This window comes from Prionailurus bengalensis, chromosome B4, assembly GCF_016509475.1.
Source record: "Prionailurus bengalensis isolate Pbe53 chromosome B4, Fcat_Pben_1.1_paternal_pri, whole genome shotgun sequence".
In the NCBI taxonomy this organism is placed as follows: Eukaryota; Metazoa; Chordata; class Mammalia; order Carnivora; family Felidae; genus Prionailurus; species Prionailurus bengalensis.
This window is the reverse complement of record NC_057358.1, coordinates 84005764-84014116: the sequence shown is the minus strand read 5'-3', so window position 1 is coordinate 84014116 and position 8353 is coordinate 84005764. Positions and strand designations below refer to the sequence as shown.

Genomic DNA, 8353 nt, shown 5'->3' with positions numbered 1-8353 from the left:
GTGTTGGCCTCGGGGTCTGGATTCGTACCAGATGCTACCAGAACCAGTGAGCAGACCCAGGAGCGATCCCTTGATATCACTCTCAGGAGATCCAGGGCTCAAGGTGTTTCCCAGGCCCCCAGGACAGGAAGCTCAGTCTAGTGCCAAGGGCACCGCCTCCTGCGTCACTGCCAATGACGGAGACTTTACACAGTGAGATCTGGATTACATATTAAAAGGCTTCCAGCCCTAAATGCAAGGAGATATCCCAGATTGGTCTCGGAACAGAAAAAAGATACGAGTGGAAAAACAGGAAATCCAAATAAAGGGTGTTGTTTGGTTAATAGTATTGCACCAATGTTAGTTCTCCATTTTGACAAATGTACCACAGTGACGTGACCTAAGATATTAACTTTGGGGGAAGCTGGGTGAGGAGTATGTGGAGACTCTCTATACTGTGTTTTCAACTTTTCTGTAAGTCTAAAATTATTCCAAATTAACTAAAAGAAAACACACAGAGCCTTTAAAACCTTTAGCTCAAGATTTAAAAGGCAGGAAGAGAAGGAAAGCGTAAGTTTAAAAGTAAGGTAAAAGAGCAAGAGGAATTCTTAGGAATCTGAAGACCTTGACTATGGTCATTCATCCACTTAACAAATATTTATTGAGCATCTATTATGGGCCAAGCATTGTTTTCAGAGCCAAAGATAACCGCAGTAAACAAATGGCCAAATCCCTGCCCTCCTGGAGTTTATATTTTAGTAGGTAGACAGCTTGATATTATCTAATCCCACTCCACCCTCCTGGCCCCAGCACTCAGCTCCTGAGTGGAGCAAGTGCGGCCAGTTCCCGGGCCCATGAGGGTGCAGGAAGGTCAGGAGACCTGAGGAGGCTCCAGGGAGGGTGCTCCCCGTTGGCCTGACTCCTTCTTGGCTCCTGACTAGACATGGAACTACATGCCTGGGTTTTCCAGTTCCTGAAATAAGGGAAAGAGTAAGAAATCAACTTTATCCCTCCAGAGATACGTTGAAGTTCACTAGGCATGAGAGTGTATTTCAAGTGCCTGTATTAATATGATTGCTGTAAATATTTACATTCCGGCCAAGAACTGGGTTAGGAGCTCTCTTCTGTAGTTACTACAAACCCTCCTCCTTCCGCCATCAAAGAATCCTCAGAAGGTGGAGCAGAACATCGAAGCAAACTTTGCATGCTCACCCCGCGCGGGCCGCCAGACCGGGCGGGCAGCGGGGACCGCCAGCTCCACGATCAAGGCCAGGGTCGGGCCCACTCCCCCACCGGGCGCTCGGGCAATCCGGCCACGGCCGCGGGGAGCTCGGCGCGGCACCCCGGCCTCGCCCCCCGCCCCGCGGCGGCCTCGGCTCCCAGGGCAGGGAGTCGAGGCTGCGCTGCGCCGCGCCGCACTCGCACCCGACCCGCGCGCTTGGGGTGCCGCCAGAGGAACCGAGGCCCGGGCCGCGCCCCTCCTGGCCCCGGCCCAGACGCCCTCGGAGGGAAAGTTGTTGCTCAACCCTGAGGAATGCGGAGCCACGGCGGCGGCGGGAGGAAGCGGCGGGAGATTACGACGACAGCCGCCGGGGACCGCGCCGGGGCGCCGCGCGGCGAACTTCGCCCGAACATAAACAGCGGCCCAGGCCCGGGAAGCGGCGCCGCCCGAGGCCCCCGCGGACCCGCAGCCTGGAGGTGACAACCACGCGGGGAGGGGGGGGGGGGGAAGACGGCCAAAGCCAGCACCCCCCCCCCCCCCCCCCCGCGCCGGGCCGTTCGGGAATGCGGGGCAGAGGCAGGGCCCAAGGACCAGGCAAGAACCGCCCACCGAAAACTCCCAAGCGGCAGGGATTTTTGTCTTTTCTGTTCACGATTAATCTCCCACGCCAAAGAGTGCCTTGTGAACATAGTAGGCCCTCAACAAACGTTTCCTAAAAGAGTGGCCTAACCCCACCCCCACCCCTGGCCTCAGTTTCCTCCCAGGTACAAGGAAAGGTTTGATCTCCGAGGCCCCTGGCAACTCTGAAACTCTAGGATGCTGAGATTAAATCCCATGTGTACTGCTGTGGTTTTGCTTTTAGTTTTTCAGGGACATTTTTAGTGCTACCCTTTATGATGTGCCAGGAGTGAATTTGACACCAGATGGCTTTTTTTTTTTTTTTAAATAAGAAAGAAGACAAAGGGAGGGAGAAAAATATTTTCCAACTGGCAGTGCTGACAGCATTTTGGAAGAGAATCCAGGGAGGCAAAGAGGAGCTGTTTCAGCTTGATTTTTTCCTCCTCCGGCACACTCTGCCCCCCTGGCCTCCACCATAAATGGGGTAGATCATACTGGAGCTTTTTATAGACAGGCAAAGGGAACGTCATCACAGGAAACTCCACCCCGACTTGGGAGTTGCTTTGTCCTCCCTGGCTCTCAGGGAGGACTGGCCCCAGAGCCACGGGGTTATGGATTCCAGCTATAGGGAGGCTCTGACTAAAGGCGGACTCTGGTGTTAATTAGAAGAACAGACAGACACCTGGCAAATCAAAAGTTAGCGCTCCCTGCCTGGGGAACGTGAGGGAAAAAATAGCCAAAATGGCAGTGTCTTTCCCGGAATTCCTCTTCTCTTGGATCCCAAAGCCCTGTCTTCGCGTTGCTCAGAATGGCCTCTAGCTCAGTTCTTAATGTTGTGGCAAGAAGGGAAATTCCTAGAATAAGCCAATTTGGCAGCGAGCACAATGGCGTCAAGTCGGGATGCTTCAGTCAGACTGCTGGGGTTCACATCTTGGCTGCATCACTTACTAGTTGTTTGACCAGGACAGGTGACTCTACCTCTCTGTAAAGTGGAATAAAGTCCTCACATTGTAGGGCTGTTGTGTGGATATAATCAGATAATACAAGAAAAATGCTAGTGGTCTGCCTCTTCGACATACCGATATGGTAAGCAGTCAACGTTTTCCTTATTTGTTCAGCTACAGGACCCCAAAACTAGGACCTTGTGCCGGGTAAGCCCACTGTGGCAATGTCACCTCTAGGCGAAGGAGTCCTAGTCCAGCTGACTGGCCCTCCCTCCTCCTCCTTCACATCCCCAGGAGACTGGAGGAAGGCATCACAGAATGAGCAGAAGTCATGTGTCGGGCTCTAACTTGATGAATTACTCTTAAAGGGGTCTGGGAGGTTCAGTAAGACACAGGCAACCCTTAGCCCTAGGGGAGGAAGGGACCCGTGGGCCAGGAGAGGGCTATTGGTGCTAGGTTGGGAGGTTGTGACCAATGCAGTGACCAATGCAGTGAGAACGGCTTGTAATGGCCACCCATGGTCTCTAACCCTGTGGGGTGTCCTTGGGTTTTTTTGCGGATAATTGTTTCAGATGCAGTACTCTTAAATCCTTGACCAGCAAGCTCCTTGAGGTCGGGTCTTATCTTTGTATCCACCCTACACAAACTCTGAGCAGAAGCCACACAAAAAGCCAACACTCTGGAGGTGCTTACTGATTTGGTTGAGCTGGTTTTTTATGGACCGAATGTGTGTGTCCCCCCAAGATTCGTATGTTGAGATCCTAACCCCCAAGGTGATGGTATTAGGAAGTTGGGCCTTTGGGAGAAGTGATGAGGCCATGAGGCCTCATGAATGGAATGGAATGCTCTTATAAGAGACCCCAGAGCTCTCTTGTTCCTTCTTCCATGTGAGGACATGGCCAGAAGACAGCCATCTATGAACCAGGAAACAAGACCTCACGACACACTGAAGCTGCCAGCACCTTGATCTTGGACTTCCCAGCCTGCAGAACTGTGAGAAATATATTTCTCACCTAGTCTGTGGCATTCTGTTATAGCAGCCCACATCAAGACATGTTAAAACAGGGGAACAGGTTGGAACTCCAGACTGGATGGGCAAGGGGAGACAGGAAGTAGCTGGGCACTCAGACACCAGAGGGTCATCTGCTGGCCCCAAGTGTCTTTCCTTCAACCCACAGGCTCTCCCTCCAAATACTCCATTCAAACTTTTCCAGCCTCTAGAAAGTCAATGACACTTAGCCTGTCCTGCCAGAGGGAGGTCTCCAGCTACTCTGTCACCCCTGGCCTGCCTGAGCCTCCAAGGCCAGCTTTGTTACCACCTCTTTCCCTTTCTGGAATGAGCACTGGACTCCCAGGCAGGACAGAGCCAACTTCTGCCCTGAGACATTTTGGGGGAATCTCCGTGTTGTTATTCACATGGCTGGCTCATTCTCCCTTTGGGTCTCTCAGAGGGGACTTCCTTGACTACCGTGTATCAGAATTAACCACTCCCCTAAAATGACCTTCCATGATCTTACCCTGTTTATTTTGTTACTTGCACGCTCAATGTCTCCCCAACCCAGCCAGATTGAAAGTTCCAGGGAGGAGGGATCTTGTCTTCTGTCATCATTATATCTTCACCCCCTTCACAGTGCCTGGTATACAGCAAGTGTCTACTTAATGAGTGGTGAGCTCCTCCCCGAGTTTTCCCCTTCTCGCTAGCATTTTCAGTCAATTATTATCTATGAGGTAATTCTTGTGTCTCCAAAAGATGCATCAGCCTCCTTTATTTTGAAATCTTATTAATGCTACCCTTTCAGCCGTCAGCTTATTTTCCCCTCCATCGCCCCACCAACCACCCACAGAAGATACTTGGCATTTATGTGATAGTTTCAACCTCTTGGTTGAAAGCAATAGAAAAACCAACTAAATGTGGCTTAAACAATCAGCAAGTATATCATTTTTTTTAATTTTTAAAAATGTGTATTTATTTTTGAGAGAGAGAGAGAGCAGAGGAGAGGCAGAGAGAGAGGGAGACACAGAACCTGAAGCAGACTCCAGACTCTGAGCTGTCAGCACAGAGCCCGACATGGGGCTCGAACCCACAAACCGTGAGATGGTGACCTGAGCTGAAGTCGGAGGCTTAATGGACTGAGCCACCCAGGCGCCCCAGTATATCATTTTTCAGAGGCAAAGAGGGTTAATTCCACCTTCAATAAAGTCGAGGCTCCACTCAAACTTCCAGGCAGCTTGTGACTGTGTCAGGATCCCTGGCCTAGTGGGCTTCCCCTGTGTCTCATTGGCTAGAGTAGCATCACATGTCTGGGCCTGAACCAGCTGCTGGCCAAGAGGCAGAAACACCCTGACTGGCTGCTTAGACTTATCAGCATTCCTCTCCTGTGGCCTGGATAGAGGACAGGTACTTTCAGGAATAAAATCAAAGCGTACCAGCACAGGACAAAAGGCAGGGAGTGCCGTCGCATCCATGAGCTGTCTGATAACCTTCCAATCAATTGTTTTCCTGCTTAAGTTAGCCAGCGTTAGTTTCTGTGGCCTGTAACCACAGAATTCTGGGGCAGCTGCAGATCTGGGGTTATGCAGTGAGGAGTGACAGGAGCAGCAAGCACGGCTAGGACAGCACATGTCCATGAGATGGAAGATGTGAAACAGCCCTAAAACCCGAGAAAATGTCTGGTGGGTTTTGAAAGCTAGGTCGTCAGAGCTCAGAGTCAGAGGCTGTATGTTTCAGGCGACCTCACTATGACTGTACCCCGAGGCTCTGTGACCTGGGGAAGGTGCTTCAGTACCTTCAGTAGTTCAGTGAAGCACCCTCCCTTTTAAAGTGAGCACCCTCCCTTTTAAAGTGAGCACCCTCCCTTTTAAAAAACTTTTTTTTTTTTAATGTTTATTTATTTTCAAGACAGGGAGAGAGACAGAGTGTAAAGCGGGGGAGAGCCAGGGAGAGAGAGGGAGACACAGAATCCGAAGCAGGCTCCAGACTCTGAGCTGTCAGCACAGAGCCCGACGCGGGGGGTCGAACTCACGAACCACGAGATCATGACCTGAGCCAAAGTCGGACGCTCAACCGACTGAGCCACCCAGGCGCCCTGACCACCCTCCCTTTTTAAAATTCTATCCTTCCTTGGTGTGCAGGGGGCCATGCATCTAGATGACCGGCCTCTCCCACCCGTTGCCTTCCCTTCAGAAGACTTGAGCGAGCGCACTGCCCTTTCCCCCACCTCCTCTTTCACTCTCTGCGCAGACATGGCGGACCGACATGCTGCTCTGTGCTTCTGTTCTTGAGCAGCAATCCCCCCTCTGGACATAAGACTCCTTCATCACTCAGACCTGCCCCACCCTCCAATCTGAGAGTCAGACCTTCCTGCTGGGACCTTAAAACTCCTTCCCTTCCTCCTGTCCATTCCCTCCTCCCACCGTCCCCACCACTGAGCCTGCTTTGAAGAACTTGGTCCAGTTCCTGGCACACAACCAACATCTGACTAGTGGTTGTCCATCTCGTCTTATCCTCTTCTGCCTCACTGTGAATAGTCTGCCTCAAAGCCAGCCCCTTTGCTGCCCCTTTATCTGCTTCTAGAATGTCCCCCACCCTTCTCACTCTCTTCTTCTGAGCTGAGGCTTACTCCCCACTGCTCACTACCTCCATCCTTGTTCCATGCTGTTCTCACCACTGATTCTCACTGTCTCACCTCAGCTAGACCTCCCTGGGGCCCAGTCATCCTTGTCATCTCTGGGAGGTTTCCAGTCAAGTTCCTGAAGCAGCTCTCCTAAGCTCCTGAACCTCCCCTCCTCTCCCTGCTCGCCCTTCTCCTACAAATAACCCACACCCTCTTTGTCAGCAGGAGCAAGAGTGTTGGGCACAGACATCACGATTATCTACCTCAAGAAGACACTCAGACTTCTGGTCACAAGATGGCGGAGTAAAGCTCTTTCCATCACCTTTTTCCTTCAAAAATCACCCCCTGGGGCACCTGGGTGGCTCAGTTGATTAAGCATCCGACTTCAGCTCAGGTCATGATCTCACGGTTCATGGGTTCGAGCCCTGTGTCAGGCTCTGTGCTGACAGCTCAGAGCCTGGAGCCTGCTTCAGATTCAGTGTTTCCTTCTCTCTGTGCCCCTCCCCTGCTGGCTCTCTCTCTCTCTCTCCTCTCTCTCTCTCTCTCTCAAAAATAAATAAACATTTAAAAAAAGTTTTAAGTCTTAAAAAAAAAAATCACCCCCCCCCAAATGACAAGGAGAATAAGAAATAGAAATCCAAACTCCATCTTTAACTAAACTAGGAGACATTTAAAATCCTGGACCACATCATATGAAAACAGTAAGTAGATGGGAAAGTGACAAATGACTAAGAAAGGCAGGCCCAAAACATCCAGAGTCATATACCTATAAGAAGCAAGCCAACTCTTCCCCCAGAACCCTAGAGAAGCTCGGGAATTGGAAGTTGCAGGTAAACTAGACGACAGGGGTCCAAAACCTGGGGGCCTGTTCCAAGATCTATTTAAAGAGCAATTCGATAGTCAGGAAAGTCAGCTGTACCCAACACAACCAAATGACTTATTGTGTCCCCTTCCCCACTCACGCAGGAAACAGGAAAATGGATCCTGGAGATACTGAACTTTCCTGGGGGAGGAGGTGGAGAAGGAGTGGGAACAAACACTGAGCGAAAGTCAGCATTCTGAATGGTGTTCCTCAGCCTGCTCGCCACATGCCGCTCCCCACTTCCAATGCTACACCCAGCTCTAGGACTCCGGGCAGGTGGTGGGCTTCCAGCTGGAGACTAGACTCAAGGACCTTTCCAGAAAAAACCAAGCTTGTGCCATCGATACTGACCTTTGGGGCTCCCCAGTGAAAGAGTCCAGCCAGCCACCTAACTGCCCTACCGTAAGTCCACACGGAGCACTTCCAGATCCATCCAGTGCCTCCTTCTCAAATACGAAAGGATGGCCGAGGCAGACCAGACATCTGTGGAAAGGCTCCAGTGAGATACAAATCAAAACAGCAGAAAATGGGAAGTCAGAGGAAACTGAGACAATAATAGAGAGAAGAACAAATTAATATTCTCGGAGAGAGGGTACTGCACGTATCGAGAGAACCAAGAACAGGAAACCACGCAAAAAAAGAAAAGAAGAGAAAAACCAGGGAACATGAAAGCACTCTTGAGAATTAAAAGAAAAGAAAAGGGTTCGTGACAACATACTTAGTAAATGGATTGGAATATAGCATGGAGGAAATCTCCCAGAAAATAGAAAAAAGAGATGGCCAATAAGAGAGAAATAATAAGAAAATCAGAGGATCAATCCAAGAGGTCCAGTATGCAAAGAGCAGGAGTTACAGACATTCCAAAGAAATAACAAAGAAATTCCCAGAACTAAAAGGCCTACCCTGTTAAAACAGAGGTTCTTAAACTTTAATATGCACAAAAATACCTGGAGGGATCGTTAAAACCCAGATTATATATATCACATATCATATATAAGTATATGTTAATATATGATACTGATATAAAATATACAAACTATTCAGCCAATTCAACACATAGAGAAGGAAATCTTGCCATTTGTGACAACAGGGATGCACTCTGAGAGCATTATGC

The 8353-nt window shown here is 50.1% G+C and overlaps 1 long non-coding RNA gene across 1 annotated transcript; it reads left to right on the top strand.

Moving 5' to 3' along the window:
- The first annotated feature begins 899 nt into the window (after window positions 1–899).
- On the top strand, window positions 900–8003 carry LOC122473841. The gene is made up of 2 exons (XR_006294724.1): window positions 900–2905; window positions 7344–8003. It is a non-coding gene; the product is annotated as an uncharacterized LOC122473841 (long non-coding RNA).
- The last annotated feature ends 350 nt before the right edge of the window (window positions 8004–8353 follow it).